The 17,507-nt window shown below is 38.8% G+C and overlaps 1 protein-coding gene across 1 annotated transcript in view; it reads left to right on the forward strand.

Moving 5' to 3' along the window:
* LOC122814243 (cytochrome P450 4A10-like) overlaps positions 1 to 17,507 on the forward strand; it is a 338,854-nt gene that overhangs the window by 195,261 nt on the left and 126,086 nt on the right. The gene's annotated exons all lie outside the window — the stretch shown is intronic.

A 17,507-nucleotide genomic window follows, 5' to 3' on the forward strand; every position in this document is an offset into this window, starting at 1 on the left:
AACTTATATACCCTTTCCAGGGTCACAGAAAAACAAAAAGTGAAAATCCTTAAAATAAAAATCACTACTAGCACACAGCTAAAAACTTCACTAGCTATGATTTGCAGTGGAAAACAGGTATTAGGGAATTCATCTTTGGGTAATTGAACTCATTAAGTTGAGTCCTCTTCCAGTAGGAAGTTTGTTCAAGGGATTTCAATCTCTTTTGCAAAAAATAGAATATGTTAAATGGTTTTGTATTGCAGAGAATACCGCTTCTATTGAACGACCTTCCACTCCACAAAAACAGTATTTCTTACTCTATTGAAATGTAATTTTGGTGAATGGATGGGTAACCACAAATTCAACCCCCCCTCATCCCAGTGCCCCTGTCTTTCATGGATAGGAGACATATGTAAATGTTCCAACATATCCTTGTTTGACTTATGTCTAGGTTATTTATATGCAAAATAGAAGGGCTAAAAACTGCAGTAGGAATGTAAAGCTAGGCTTCTTAAGATCCTCATAGATCAATAACCTAGTAAGTACCTATGAACAAGAAGTAATACAGCCTGGTTCACAAGCATATTGTATTGAGTAATAGTTATATGTTTTATGTATCTTAGATAATGTATGTCATTTAAACCCTGACAAAGTGCCAAAGGAATTTATGTAGGTATACACCAATGTCTGATATGTATATGTACCTCTTTGCATAATCCAATTGTGTGTACTTTAATAAATGTTTTAGTGCAGGTAACTGCTAAGAACTATAAACTATTGTCTCTGTTAAGCAATGACAACATTGATAGGGAGTATCAAAGTCATTCAACAGATGCTCCAGGACTAGTTTATTTATTTTCTGAGTGGAGCAGGTTTTACAAGAGCAGAGCTGTCTTGGTTCTTTCTTTTTTGTATTAAAAAAATAGCAGTGCTCTAGGGTATATTCTTAATCGCCATAGATGAGGGTGAGACAGATGATTCATGAGGTGTGATTCATTCCAGAATACTCTTAAGAACTCAAGCCAAGATATTTTCTTTCATTGTCCCCATGAAAGAAATACAAGTTACAACTATTTATATGAGGCTGAGCATAATCTTGTAGCATACAGTCAAGCTAAAACAGAAATAACTGATATATGTTTGATAAGTTCATATGGTACAGCCAGAGAGGAAACGTATAGGATTACTGTTACGAATTACCTTAACATTAAAGCAGTTGTGACTTCCAAGGTGGCTGTACACTGATCGACAGCATAACTTCATCTCTTCTGTTGTGAAAACAGAAACTGAGAAAAAAAAAGAGTGCCATTGAAAATATTTTTTATGATAGATGCCAGCAAAGAAGAAATTTAGAAAACATGAAAGAAAATCATAATATGTGAAGAGAAAACACCATCTGGGAAGGATTCTCCAGCTGTTTAGAAAATGCAGTTCAGTCTTCAGGTTTGGTTCAAGAGATGGCTTCCAGCAATTTAGAGGAAAAAGTAAGTAAAACATTGAAGGAATATATCAATTCAAACAATAAAAGGCTAGAATAAATCAAAGGTTTAAGTAGACATTTAGATGAACTGATAAAACTGCAAAACTCAGAAGGTGACATGAAGAAAACGCTGGCTGAATAGGAGGTTTCTCAAGAAGAACTGTTTAAAAATAGTAGAGTTAGAAGACATAGTGAGCGGAGAAAACCTGAGATTTAATGCTGTACCAGAGAAACTAGAAAGAACAGGCTGTATTAACTTTATGAATGCACAGATAATTAACTGGACTGGTGTTCCACACCAGAATTTGTTAATTGTAAGGGGAGATAGTGTATGCTCCAAATGTGGTTATGAGAAAACAGCCAAGACCTATAGTAGTAAAGATGCAATCATACCAGCAGAAAGAGTTGGTCCTGACAAAATTCTGGCAGAAAGGAAAAGTATTAAAAATTGAAGACAGCAGAGTGTTTGTAGAAGATGCTTATTCACTGTACACCAGGCAGAAGATAAGCAAATTTATCCTAGCAATCAAGGAATGTTGAGAGGCAGGTGTGAGATTTAAGCTGCTGTCTTCAACTGTCTTCAGAGTGTTTTTTCCTGAAGGATCAAAGTCATTTTTGACACAGATCAGGCTGAGAAGGAAATTAAAAAGTGTATCCAGCAAAACGTAAGTCAGCAAGCAGAATTCTTCTAGCAGTAACATTCATAGAGAGACTTCGCTGGTGAAACCTTTTCCAAAGTTCCAAAGGAAAATGCTTGAGAGACAGGAAAAAAGCACAGGAGCTGACTAGAAGAATCAGAAGTACCTTGGACTTGAACCAGAGTCTGGTGTTGGGTGATGGAGATAAACAGAAAGAAGACTAGCAACTCTGAAATTAGTAAATAAATGGAAGACTAGAAAGCATGTTATCACATTTACGAAATATGATTTTGCAAGAAAAAGTGACTGAAAAACACTGGACTTTTGTTGACTTTGTTAAACTTGTCGGTGGACTGTAAAGTATATCCCCCACTTTATATCATTAAAATTTGGAAGGACACTAAAAGGGGGAAAATAACTAAGTAAAAACATTTTGTTATTAGTATTTATATAAAACATTTCATGGTATAAGCTGCATGTTATACACAGTAAAACGTTTTTTTTGTAGTGTCTAGACAGGGGTATTTTAAATGTGGAGGGAGTCTTTTCAGTGACTATTTTATGTGTTAAAGATGTTAAAGTAAACAATTACTTTTTGTTTTGAAGAAATGTAGGTTTTACAGTATAACAGAGAAAAGGCTGGACAAAAGCAATTTTAATGTTCACATGCTGTGATTTTGTGCTGCTGGGGTGGGGTGTAAAAGTTCACTACGTATATTATATGTAGAATTAGGATAGTTTCTCTTTTTATTTTACAAAGGTATATGTTTGGATTACTACCTTTGGCTTAAGTTATAAACAGGTATTTATGTAAGCATGTGGGCTTTAAAAATAAGACAAAATGATGAAAGCCATGAAAATGGTAAGCTTCTTACAACTACAAAGATATTAACTTGCTTATTTTCCATTGGCAGATGATCAGGGGAATCAAAATGCCTGCAGCCGAAGGCAGCTGTGCATTCTTTTGTGAAATTTACAAAGACTCATTGCTGAGTACATTTCTGTGAAGACAAACTGTCTGCAGGTGCAAGCAGTTTTCTTGAGAATTCAAAGTATTCTCTGCTGAGGGAAATGCTAAATTTAAAGGTACGATAGCAAGCAGCTCAGGAAAAGAAATGAAGTTTGAAATTATGGGAAGTGAGTAAGGGGTAACCACTTCCCTAGCACCCTAAATACTTTAATGCAGTTAATAGAACAGAGTACAATTTAGTTTTATTTGAAGATAGCCAGTGCACTTTTTCTTAGGGCTAAACATGAGTGTTTTCTGGAAACATACAAGCTGTTTTCATATTTGGGAGGGGAAGAGAGATAAGAAAATAACAGAAAACTATCAGTGTAAGTGGGAGCACAGGCTGTTGCATGTGCTTTAGTATGGGTAACCTTAACTTTAGGTTAGATAATGCCTTTAGGTGCAGCCATCAATTTGGGGCAATTGTTCACTTCTGGCAGGGTTATACTTCATGTTTTGAAGATGCACATAGTTGTGTGTGTTGGCTCCAAGTTAATAGGGGATGGGGGTGTTTTGCATTTAGTTTTTTTGTTTGAGGGCTTTCATTAAAACAAAAAGTCTTGAAAAAATGTGACATAGGTTCAAATGGAGATGAAGTATTAATATATCCATGTAACAGAAAAGCTGGAAATACATATTCAAAAAAACTGTCAATTATAATAGGTGGGAACAATAACTTTTGATCATGGTGGCTGTGCTCTCCATATTATCCTGGAACGTGAATAGCCTTATAGGTATAAATAAAAAGGAAAGAGTATTGAATTATATTAAGAAATGCAGAGTGCAAACAGGAATGTTGCAGGAGATATATTTGGAAAGAAATGAACATGTAAATTTGACAAAGAGAGAACTTCATAATGGATATCCTGCAGAATATCAGGGACAGTGGAAAAGGGGAGTAGTTATACTAATTTATAGAGGGCTCAAATAGTGATAGATGAGGAAAAAGACAAAAGCAGTAGATTTGTGGTAGTAAGAGGCTATTAACAAGGGAGGAGGATTGTAATAGCATGTATTTATATTCCACCAAAAACTGTTATTATGGAGCTAATGAAATTTTGGGAGAAATCAGATTTCACCAGGGAGTATTTATAGGTGGGAAATTAAATTTGATTTGCAATAGTGAGGATGTATTAGATGGACCTAGAAGGGAAGTATAACAAAAGAGGGTAGCTTTCTGAAGAAATTTTATGAAAATATTTAGTGTGGAAGATGAGAATTCAGCAGTAGGAACTCAGACAGAATTTACATATTATTCCCCAAGGTACAATAACTGGGCTAGACTAGATAGAAATTATATTTCACAGGAACACATGTATTTAATTGAAAGCTTGGATAAAAATCCAATAACTATTTCTGATCATGCACCAATAAAAACTAAGAAAAAATGCAGGGTAATGAAGTATAAATAAGTCACTGGCACTTTCCCACCTACCTAGTAAAAAGAGAAGAATTTAAGGAATGGGTGGCAGAAATTATTCGAGAGTTATCAAGGAAAATAAAATATCTTCCATAGTTATAGCTACTGACTAGGATAAAATGAAAATGCTGTTTAAAATAGGGTCAAAATAAAAGAGAAAGAGATATGGTTAAGATGTAATAGAAATTACATAGAGGGGCTGACAAATGTTAAAATATTGCAGAATAAGGACAATCTCACAGAACAAGAAGAGGAACAAATGCAGTGCACTAAGGAGAAAATAAGGGTGTATCTGGATAGTATGCATGAGTTTAGTAAGATTGCAGTTAAGCAACTATTTTTTGATAACTCCAAAGCACAAAAACTTTTAATGCAATGACTTCGGCAACAGAATGTTCAAAGGGTTGTCGTCAAACTTAGGGAACCTATAACAAGAAAAATAGCCAGAGATGCTGTAGAAGTTTTAGAGATATGTTGTGAAAACGTATATGAAGATAAATGTGGAAATCAAGAAAGAGTACAAATGGAAATATTTATGGATGACTTAATTATGCTAAGGTTAGAGGTAGAAGAGGCTCAACAACTAACAGTTAAGAGATGATGAGATAAAAACAATGATACATAAACAATATTCAGGAATGTCTCCAAGAACAGATTGTGTTCCTGTAGATGTTTGGAAATTAGGAGGGAAAAAGTGACAAAGATCTGGAAGATTTTGTTTAACAGTATTTGAAAAGGAGGTTAGGCACCAAAATCTTTGTAGAAAGCTGTAGTGGTTGTGTTACCTAAAGATGAAAAAAGACCCTTCATATCCAGCTTCATATATACCCATTTCAATTTTAAACTACAATTAGAAAATGTTTATATCTATAGTAGCTAAAAGAATGGCAAAGCTGTTGCTAAAAATTGATAGCAATAGATCAGTGTAGTATTTTGGAGGGGAGGCAAACATCTGACAACAGACAAATGATGATCCAGAGGGATGCAGAATGTAAGAAAATGCCTCTGCTGTTGGTGAGTCTTGATGCAGAGAAAGCATTTGACAGATTAAGCTAGGACTTTATGAGCAGGGCATTGGAAGCCTTTGCATTCCCTAATACACTAATAAGGTTTATTAGAAGGCTACATGAAGGATTGGAGGTTATAATTGAAGTGGGATGGTTCCTCTCAGATAACCTGTGTTTGAAGAGAGGAACCAGGCAGGGTTGTCTTGTTTCCCATTTGTTATTTTCTTTATATTTAGAGCAACTGGCAAAAAAAATAAGGGAGTCAGAAATACAAGGGTATAACTGGTATGGTAATCAAGAAAGGTTGGCTTTATTTGTAGATGATATTATTTTGTATCTGATAAATCCTGAAAAGGACATCTCAGTGTTCTGGAACATTGTGAGACAGTTTCAAGTCTTTTGTGGGTATAAAAATGAATGAAAACAAAACAAAGGCTATAGTTGTAAATTATGTACTCACAAACAAATTGGTTCAGCAATACCCATATTTATGGGGACATAATAAGATGAAATATCTAGGAGTGTGGATTAAAAAAGCTTCTGTTATGGCAGCTAAGGATAAGTGAGAAGAGACTAAACAAAAGATAATACAAAAATCAAGAAACTGAAAACTCTTATTTATGGATATGGATAGTAAGATGTAAGCATTTTTCGTCACTTTAATCTTGTATACAGGTCAGGCATACTTATATCAACCCAAAGAGAAGTTGTGGACGATAATTAATAAAGAACTGAAGGAATTTATGTGGGAGGGAAAGAGGAGTTAAGTGGGATAAGTTGATCCTTCCAACAGAACAAGGTGGTTTAGGTTTACGTGATTTGAAGGGATATTTTAGAGCTACACAGTTAAAACTCATATATGTAACACAAACAGAAGGTTATAATTCAGAGTGGAAAGGGATGATGATGAAAAGGGGGAGGTTCAAGAAATGGAGGGAGAGTGGGATTTTGGATGCAGATCCTTATGGAGATTAATAGAAATCATACAGGGTATTATATTCATAAAGTAGCAGAAAGTATTCTGGGAACTAAACCAATACGAGAATGGAGAAAGAGAATTTTCCCAGTAGGTATGACTGGAAGTAGGAGTACAGAAATATAGGCAATAGAGGGCTGGAATTTACTGGAAAAAACTTGGCAAAGGAACCAATATATTGGGAGCAAATAAGCAGGAAAGATAACAGAGTTGGATGAGGCATAGAAGACATTTGTATTACAGGCTAGAGACTGTCTTCCCTACCAGGGCTTGATCTTGGAGTACGGGCAAAGAGAAAGAGATACAGTATTTATAAGTGAAAGACCTTACTGTGTCTAGGCAATTCAGATCCTGTAGCTCAGCTCAAAAGAATCATTTACAGCCATGATTCTTTTGAGCTTGGTTACAGGATCTGAATTGCCTAGACACAGTAAGGCTTTATTAATAATTATGTTGGCTGAAAAAAAACAGTTATTAGAAAATGGAAATCAAAGTCTATACCAAGTGTATTTGAGGTACTGACTTTTATAAAAGAGATAAAAAAACTGGAAGAAAGATCTCTAGAAAAGGGAGGAGCAAATTATATAAAAGTAAATGGAAATTGTATAATAATGTTCAGGAGGAGTGAGGTTTAAAGGAAGGAAGGAATTCAGCATTTATTTGTAATATTGGACTGATAATAGTGGCAAAGAAAATATATGTGATGTGTATTGTATTTAATTGGAAAAATGTTAAAATGGTTTATTTTCTTGTCTGTTAATGCCTGTGTCTTAAATGATAGTTTATTAAAGGTGTTAAAAATATTAAAGCAATTGCACTTTGTAGTATCATTTTTCACTGTTTGAGCTTTGGATCCATATATTTATTTCTTCCAGTACCATACAAGAAAGTCATGACAGTGTATAAGATGGACTATAATAATTAATTATTTACAAAAGAATGTAGGTACACAAATACATGCATGCATACATACATACAAATGAAGGAAAGAAAAAAATACCAGTCGTTCCAGTCTGCTCAATTTTTGCAGCTAACTTCTCAGAGTTGTATCTACTGCACTCTGCTCTACCTTTCAGAAGGCTATGACTTTGACCCCCTGCTGTTCAGCATGCACTTCTATGTAGCTGTTGTGGGTGAGAGAGTGAAATGGTCTGAACTATAAGCTCACCCATTTATTGGATTCATGCAGGCAATATTTGTTGTGTGAGAGGAAGAAGGGGGTCTTGAGAATAAAAAAATGCATTCTTTTAGGAATCTATGCTAATGACTGTTGGAAACTCATTTTATGAGCATTCCCTGAACTAATATATACTGACTCAAAGATTGCTATACCTCTGAGTAAAAGGAATATTCTGAGAAATAGCTATCTTAGATTTAATATATGTTAAGTTCAGATTTTTCTTGTGACACGGCAATGTAGGTCCTGAGATTTTAAATGGCTGCCATTCTAATAGCTACTTGCTGTTTTTGCTCTGCCCAGGAAAACTAGCATACTCATCAGTTCATAGGATCATAGAAAGTTACTAAGCTATTGGCCCTGAGGCCCTTACAAGCCTAGCTAAGAATTTAGCCCATGTTCCAACAAGTCAGCACCCTATGCCACTGTCCAGCAGGGACATAGGTGGAATCCCAGGGGTGTATTTTCTGTTCCCCATCCAGTTGTCCAGGTTGCACTTAAAAAGGTTTAATGATGTACTCTACTTTATATGGAGAAGGAGTCTATTCCACAAAAGGAGGAGTCTCTGGGACACAAATCTGTCCCGCCAACAAGTCCTATTGATGTCACAGACCAGGTTGAGGTCTCTCATGTGGGTTACTCAAGTGGAGCTTGACTTGTGGATATGCAGCAGTCCCATCAGGCCAGGGTCTGAGATTGCTTTGTATGCCAGACAGGGGACACCTCTGAGGAGTCTTGAGTAGAGGGACAGGGCTTTTAGCCTATCTGTGTAAGCTAGATGTTTGAGGCCCTGGATTCTCTGGGTGAGAAATCTCTGTGGTCTCTCCAGCTGCATGTGCTTTGTGAGGTACATGCTGAAAGGGGCATTGTATTCAATAATCGGTCTTATAAGGGAAGAATACAGGGATGTTATGATCACCTTGTCCCTGGATGAGATGCCCTTACTAATGAGGTGGGCCATGTAGAAAGCTTTCCGTACAATGGAGGCAATATTTTGGTCAAAAGTCAGTTTGCTATCAAACTGGGTTCCCAAGTCTCTCACGACTGATTGCATGCTTAGTGCCTTATTATCAATGTGATAATTTGTGGGGACGTCATTCTCCCCAAAAGGGATGATGCATTTTTTGGCATTCAGTTTGAGGCCATATTTCTGGCACCAGTCATTTGTTTGGGTGAGACCCTCTTGGAGGATGTCCACATGGAATTGATGACAGCACCCAGCTTGCAGTCATCTGCAAACTTGGTCAGGCATAGCCCACTAGATTTGGCCTGCACCTCTGAGAAGTATATCCCACACATCAGAGGCCCCAAGACCGATCCCTGGGTTACACCGCTTATTATGGGTCTACTACCCGAGTTGACTTCCCTTATTTTGTCTAGGTGGGTTCTGTCAGTGAGCCAGTTTGCTACCCATCTGGTAACATATGGATTGATGCCTAGTTGAGAGAGTTTATCTATTATACCTGAGTGGGGAATCGTATCGAAGGCCTTGGCCAGGTCAAGGTAGGCTGTGTGCACCACATCTTCCCCTTGTCTGTGGCCTTGATGACTTCTCAAAGAAGTCAACCAAATTTAATAGGTATGATCTCACTTTGACAAAACCAAACTGTGTGGGATCAATTGTCTGGAGTTGCCAATGTTCTTGTTAATCCACTCCATGGCCTTGCAGATCAGGCTAGTTAGTTTGATGCGTCTATGATTTCCTGGATTGGTGGATGCTCCACCTTTGTGCAAAGAGTTGACAGTAGCTGTCTTCCACTTGGCTGGGATGAAGCCAGTACTCAGGCTTTGCTTGAATAAGGTGCCTAATGGTGCTGAAAATTCATGCCTGAGTTCATGTAGGAGGCAGCCTGGGATTTATTGGGTCCCATGGAGGCTGTATTATTTGCCTTTGAGAAGGCATTGATGACTTGCTCCCTAGAGATAAAGGGGGGGGGCAGGTACTGGGGATGTCCTGTTTTACTGATGGGGGGGGGCAGAGGAGTGAAGTTTTCAATGAACCTGTCTGCCAGCAGGTTGGCTATAACTACAGGGTTTGTGTATGTCCACACAGCCTGTCTGGACCCCACCAAGGCCTTCAACATCATCCCCCACTCTGGAATCATAGATAAACATACTAAGCTGGGCATTAATCCCTACGTCACTCAATGGGTTGCCAACTGGCTTACTGACAGAACCCACACTGTAAAAGTAACCGACTCCAAATCCAGCTTCCGACAAGTGACAAGTGAAGTACCTCAGGGTTCAGTCCTGGAACTGCTCTTGTTTGGCATCTGCTTCTCTGAAGTACAGGCTAACACTAAGGGACTCTGGCTAACAAAGTTTGCAGATCACTACAAACTGGGAGCCATTATTGAATCCCCAAATGATGTGGATATTCTACAAAAGGGCCTTACAGAAACAGATGCTTGGTGCCAGAACCATGGGCTCAAGCTCAGTGCCAAGAAATGTATAGTTATCCCCTTTGGGAAAAAGCATGTACCCGTGAATTACCACATAGGTGGCAGTACACTAAACATTGAAAGTGTGATAAGAGACTTAGGGACACAGGTGGACAGTGGCCTCACCTTCAATAACCACATCGCCACAACAGTCAGAAATCCTTATATGTGGCACACCTCATCACTAAGGGCTTTTCATCCAAAAAAAGGAGGTCATTGTCCCACTGTACTCATCCCTCATTAAACCCATTATAGAATACAATGCCTCATTTTGGTATGTACCTCTCAAGACATCTACAACAACTGGAAAGGCCACAGAAATACCTCACTAAAAGAATCACAGACTTAAAGAAGATGCTGTATGCTGACCCTCTAAAAAAACTCCAGCTGTGCACTGTCACATATCGTCTACTCAGAGGCGATCCCTGCTTAATATACAAGGCCATGTCAAACCCAGAGCTGTTGGACATGCTACACTTAAAGAAATCCCAATCCTTCAGAGACACGTGCTCCAGGGATCTAAACCTTATCATCACACTGAACAAAACATGCTGGAGGGTTAAGGTCCTGACCCAGAGACTCCCCAGACTCTGGAATAGACTGCCCATACATGTCAAGCAGAGCACCTCTTTGGCCCTCTTCAAAAGGAACCTTGATGATTGGATGGGAGATAGGAAATTCACCCCAGGGATCACGTCAGTCGCCCTGCTAGACAGGGGTCCAGGAAAGTAAATACTGTGGGAAGAAATAGCTAGGGAATTGTTATGGCTAGGCTTGTCTAGGCCCTAGGGCCAATAGCCTAGTACCAACCTATTAACCTATGTGGTGTCCTTGACAACCAGTTCTGAGCAGATCTGGGTGCTTCCCTAGAGACTGTGGACATATGTGAAGAAAGCCTTATGATTGTCTTTAGTAGATGTGGCCAGTTTGGCCTCAAAGGTTGCTTTGGAAAATGTCACTAGTGCTCTTATTTGCTTGTTCAGGATAAGGAGAGATTGTTTCCAATCAAACACCTGCTCCTTCTTGGTCCTGGACAGCAATTTTTTCCTTTTATTATAGAGTTTATTTATATTAGATGTCCACCAGACAGGGTTACTCTTCCTTGAGGAGGATTTCTTCCTGTCTGGTATTCCTGATTCCAAGCAGCTATATAAATGCTCATATAGTACTTTGGTGTAAGTTTAGACATATGTGCCAGTTTCTGTGAAGGGGATAGGGGGCTGTGAAGCTGTTTATACCTTCTCCCAGGAGGTTGTAATCAGCTTTGGAGAAGTTTTTTTGTTTGACCTTAGCTGGGGGGGGGGGGGGGGGTGTCGGGGGAGATGATGACTTTGAAAATGACTGCTTTGTGGTCGGATCTTACCAGGGATGATGACACTGTAGGGATGCTGCAGTGGTTACTCATGCTGGTTAATACCAAGTCCAAGATATCTTCACCTCTTGTGGGGGTGGCAGCCAACTGGTCCAAGGCATTTGCATTGATGAAATCAAGGAATCTCTGGGAATTTGTGTTTTGGCATAAGTATTTCTTTCAGTCTGTGGTTGGATAGTTAAAGTCACCCAGGATCAGGGTAAAGGGTTGAATCTTGTTAGATTCAAAGAGGTCCAGATAGGTGAAGTGGGCATCTTGAGTCAGAGTTGGTGGCCTGTAGCTATCTATGATTTGAATAGGGGTCTTGTCAATTGTTAGCTGCACCTGGAGTATTTCCTGTGCATCATACTGTTTGACTAGCCTAGAGGTATGTATGTCTTTTATATATATTGCAACTCCACTTCCTTTTGTTTTGCTGCCCACAGCCTGGGGTCTGAATGAATGATAGGATGAGCAACCTGGTATGGCTGGGGTGATCTCCGCAGCTCTGAACCAGGTTTCTGTGACTGCACAAATGTCAGCTTCTTCCAGGGTTAAGAATTCTTGCAATGAGTGCAGTTTCATGTTTAGACTCCTAGTATTTAGCAGCATAACCTTTAATTTACGTTTTGATGAAATTTTCATGTTGGTATTTTTGACCTTATGGCATTGCCTAAAAAAAGGGACTATGGGGGAGGCAAGAGCTTTTGACGGGAGCCCGAAGCCCAAGGGAGACAGATGCAGGCCATCTCTGGCAAAGCATCGTGGCTTGTCAGTCATGTCATCCCAGGCTGTCAGGTACTGGATCCCCTTTGAATGACACCAGAAACTAAGCCAGTTGTTAGTCAGTCATTTTCTGTTTGCATTGAGGCATCATTCTGGGTAACAGTAGAAATGGGGTCTATATTAGAACACCAAACATTTAAAATGTCGAGTGTTCTAATATCGACCCATTTTTAGCAAAAGCTGAAAATATCGAAGAAGCAGAAAACCAAATTCTTTCCTAGGGAAAGAATTTGGTTGTCCATTTCTGTTGCTTCTGTATTTTCAGTGCTCTGTTGGAAAGTTACAGGTTGGGTTCAGGTAAGTGTGCGATTGAGTGTGGGTTAGGTATGTGTGCGATTATTAAGACATGAGGTTTAGGGCAGGTTAGGTGAGTTAGGGTTAGGGCGCAGGAGAGGTGAGTGTGCGAAAGTGACAGACCTTAGGGTTAGGGTTTGGGTTAAGGTAAGTGGATAGTTAGTGCTGTGAGTATAGTTTAGTGTAGGGTTAGGTGTAAGATTTTAGGTGTATGTATGTGGATTGCTGTTTGTTTGGTGTGCTTGTGTTGTGTGTATGTGTTTTGGAACAGCAAATTTTTATCCTTAGGAAAAAATTTGCTGTTCTGAACGTTTGATGTTTGGTATTTTCAATTGGTAGGGTTCGATATTAGAACACTCGACATTTTGAATGTTCAGTGTTCTAATATATGCTGCTTAAGGCTAGGGACATAGCTGCCTGGGACACATACTCGGCGAGCTTGATCATGTCTCTCTTCATATAGTCCAGGGAGGTACATCTCAAGTCATTCACGCCAACATGGACTATGACCGAGTCATAACAGTACCTGTTGAAAGACTTGAGTGCATTGGTGATATGGTGGATTCTGGCAACCGTCAAACAACTAACTGTGACTTTCACCTTAACCAGCCTGCTGAGGGACACCTCTGTGTTTCTCACAATGGAGTCTCCTATGACTAATATGTTGGGTTTATGTTTAGGCCTTAGTGGCTGTGAGACACAGGTGTGTGGACTATATGTTGTATTTGGTGTAGTGGGCAGTGGAGTTTGCGTGCATTTATGCCTCGGAGGTCTCTTTTGTTTGAGTATGCTTTTGTTGAGGGCCTCTGCATATGAGGGAGTGTGTTGTGAAGGTGTGGGTGATTTTGAGGTGTTGTGTTTATGTTGACAACCTTCTCAGTGGCAGATATACTGGTTTGTGGGAGAGAGAGAGAGCAAATGACACTAGGTGCTTGATGTATTTGCATCTCTCACAAATGGTGTTCCTCGGTGGTAGTATAGAGGGTTGTCTGTCTACATGAGGCAGTTGCTACACTGTCTCAGGATGCCCATATCGACCAGACTGGCAGGAGAAAATGTAGGAAATTGTCCGACCATATTTGTCAGAAACTGAAAGAGCTAAGAGGGTAAAGGGAGTAAGGTCTACGAGTAGTACTACTAGATGATAACACAAGTGCTACTGAGGGAAAACTTGTAGCTGGAATATCTCATAAAGGGTTAAAAACCATGCAGCTAAAGCTCTGGATGCCGCAGATCTAGACTATGTTACTCAATTTTAAGGTTAAGAACTCAGTAAGAAAAAATTCACAATGAAGCACAGATTAATCACTTATAGTCAAAAGAATAGAATTCACAGTATGAACAATACAGCTAAACAGCAACGAAATGCAGTAAAATGCGGTTAAACAGTAATGAATTGGAGTAGATAGCAATGAAATATAGTTAATCAGTAGATTGCTTTGAAACAGATGTCTGCCAATGGGGACAGAAAATGGTGTCAGTTCCCAAGCTGCCGTTGTGAGCGAGTGAGATTTTGTGAAGTGTAAGCTCCTTCATATTTTAGATTCATGTTGGCAACATTTGTTGTGAGAGAGGAAGTGGTCCTGACAATAAAAAAATGCATTATTTTAGGATTCCAAGCTAATGACTATTGGAGGCTCATTTTATGAGCATTAATAGCATTTTTTTTGTCGGACTGGTAGAGCAGCATTTTGGCAGTGATGGATTATCAACACTGTGCTCTACAGCCTGCAGAAATGGCAAGGCAAATAACTATACAAAATGTCATATTATTTCAAATATTACTTTATGCTTTGCATTGACATTTCACCTTCGTGTCTTATCATTTTTAAGTTGATTAACTGATTAACATGATTAACAACTTGATTAAATCAGTTAACTTGAGTAAAATTAGTTAGAAAGTGGCAGGATGTTTGCCTCACACTATAATTCAAAAGGTAAACTATATCACATAGGGAAGTTTTGATCATCAAATATGGGCATAGCTACAGCTCAAATACATTGATAACAACAATGATGCAGTTTACTACTCATGTTAATTACTTCACTGAGAAATATTGATGTTGCTGCAGTCCCTATGAACTATCTATTGATCAGTTGTAATATATTTCCTTCTCTTGTACATCTGTGGTCACAGACTGATATATTGTTTTCACTGCAGTCTGCATTATTGTCTCCTTCTGTAACTACAGAATTCAAGAAATTACTACAGCCCTCAAAATCTAATGTTGATAAAGCTCTTCTGTTTACCTGGCAGTAAAGATACCTGTTAAACACATTCTGCCAAGTTTATAAGTATGAGAGTTATCACAGTCCAGTTAGACAGATACACTTTGGCTTGATTTTCTTTTTAAATATATGGTTTTGTTTGTATGGTTACATGTCCACTATTTTCCCTACCAAGAAAATTTGTATTCACTGATTGTCAACTTTATACATTCTGCAAAATGTTTGTTTATCCAGTTTTCTACACCAGAATGACACATCTGATACCTGCACTTCCTGAAATTAAACTGATTTTTCTTATAGTTCACCTTACCACCATCTCTGCTCTACCTTTCAATTAGATGTCTACTAGTTTGCATTTTTTTCAGGATTTGTTGTTTTTTTTCTTCTTTCCAATATGTATTTAATTAAAAAGTTTTAACAACATATGAATTTAAAATAAAGATGCAACAAAACTTTAAAACAGATATGAACAAATCCTCTTCTAGGAGACCTTGCTTTTATGTTAAATGATAACATTAGCCAGCATCTTGTGATAACTCAACGTGACCTGCTGGAGCAGAATGCATATGTTAACTTGAGTTCATAGGAGATTACTAGGCTATCAACCTGCAGGTCATTTTAAGCCTAGCCATTTCAACCCAATTTAATACCATACCAGTACTAGTCAATTCATAAAACTACATTTAGTGATGACTGCCAATGTCCAGGAGGGTTGTGGGCGCTATCCTTGGTAAGAATTTGTGGTGTCCTGTCATAGAGGTGCTCTGTTTTACATGAATTTGTAGCCTGTTCCAAAGATGTGGCAGTCACTGGGAGATAAATCGGTCCCTCCAGCATGTCCTGTTTAAGTCGCAGGCCATATTTAAGTCCCTGGAATGGGTAGCCTTAGACCCATTTGATTTACAGATATGAGTAAGTTCATTAGGTTTGGGTCGTGGGTTGATTGTAGGCCAGGCATAAGTCTCCCTAAAGAAGTCTATACAATACGGAGTATAGTGACAGGGATTTTAATTGGTCCGTATAAGGCACGTGCTGGAGACCATTGATCGTCTTTGTTAGAAACCTCTGGGGTCTCTGTAATAGCTGTAGATGCTTAGTATAGTACATACTGAATGGGGTGTTATACTTGATTATGGGCCAGATAAGTGCTGACTATGTGGGGGTTGTAACTTCTTTTCCTCTTGAGGTGATGCCTTTACTAATCAAGTGAGCTACATAGAAAAAATTCTTTACAATAGTAGACATGTGGTGGTCAAAGTTAAGGTCGCAGCCAACCTGTGATCCCAGGTCCCTTACCACTTCATGGGTACTTAGGGTATTATTATTGATTTGATAGTGTGAAGGGACATTGTTTGTGCCATAGGAAATGATGATGCACTTCTTTGCATTCAGGATGAGACCATGACTAATACACCAGTCATTGCTCTGTGTGAGACCATCCTGGAGTATACTGACATCACATCATTTGTGGATTCAATGATTGCTCCTAGTTTGCAGTCATCTGCAAACTTGGTCAGCCACAACCCTTTAGTTTTTGACCTGAACTTCTGAGAAGTATATACCAAACAGTAGGCGGCCCAGCACTGACCCCTGTGGCACCCACTGGTAACAGGTCTGCTGGTTGATGTGGAGTCACCCAGTTTGATAGTGTGCGTCCAGTTTGTGAGCCAGTTGGCAACCCATCTTACAATGAAGGGGTTTACATTTAGTTTGCTAAGTTTATTAGTAATGCGTGAATGTCAGAAACTGGAGGAAGAAGGAAACCCCTGTGAGATTGTGTGCAACTTTTTAAACTTTTTTAATGTTAGCTGCCCAAAATCTATTTAATTTCAAGGAGAAAGCCGAGTCAGTGGCATTAGACCTAAGCCTCTCTTGGAATCACATCCCAACACAACCACAGTTTCCCTTTCTCACTGTAAGCTGTCTTTTGTTTTGGGCCTATTTTCAGTACAGAAATGACATGGTAGTTGTACTACTAGGAGAAATTTGGCCATGGCATTAGAGAACCTCACTTATTCTTTTCGATAGGTGCCATGGGATCTTTTATATCTACTGGAACTACCACCAGCTCAAGCAGATGGTATGTTGGTTTAATGTCAAATCAAGGATGACAGTTCTGGAGTGCTTCTAGCACCAAAGGCAGTCTGCTACCTGTTTAGCCATTGCAATTTTTCATTACTGCTGTTGTGGCATATCTTTTGGGGCTAGCCCCCAAATTAACATCAACCCCCCCAAAAAAAAAAGAATGAGCATCTCATTGAGTGGTATTTGCTTTTTGTAAATAGTGGAGATTAGCTCTTGAATTGAGAGCTTAAACCTTTTTACCCACATCTCCAGCATATCATATGACTGAATTTAGCCAGGGTACAAAAACATCTGTGGAGATATCTCAATGCAGATATTCTAAATCTTGTACTCTTATTTTCAGATCTGACTAATTGACATATGAGTAACTAATTTTTATTTGTTATTTGGGTATTCAACACTCTCTCCCATTTATCTTTCCAAGTATGGCTTATATTCTCATCAAACTGTCTCAGTGCATTATGCACCTTGCTTATTAACCCCTTTATAGAGAGCCATTGTGTCCTTCCTTCTGTTATTATCTTCATTAGTTTGGGAGCTGCATTTAGCTGCACTGGGAATATCATAGTTTTTAGCTGCTAATATTATACTGTTGTACTGCAAGATTAAGTTTCCCTTTGGCTTCTTCCCAG

The sequence above is a fragment of the Protopterus annectens genome, chromosome 10.part0 (genome assembly GCF_019279795.1).
Source record: "Protopterus annectens isolate FY-2018-M chromosome 10.part0, PAN1.0, whole genome shotgun sequence".
Classification (NCBI taxonomy): domain Eukaryota; kingdom Metazoa; phylum Chordata; order Ceratodontiformes; family Protopteridae; genus Protopterus; species Protopterus annectens.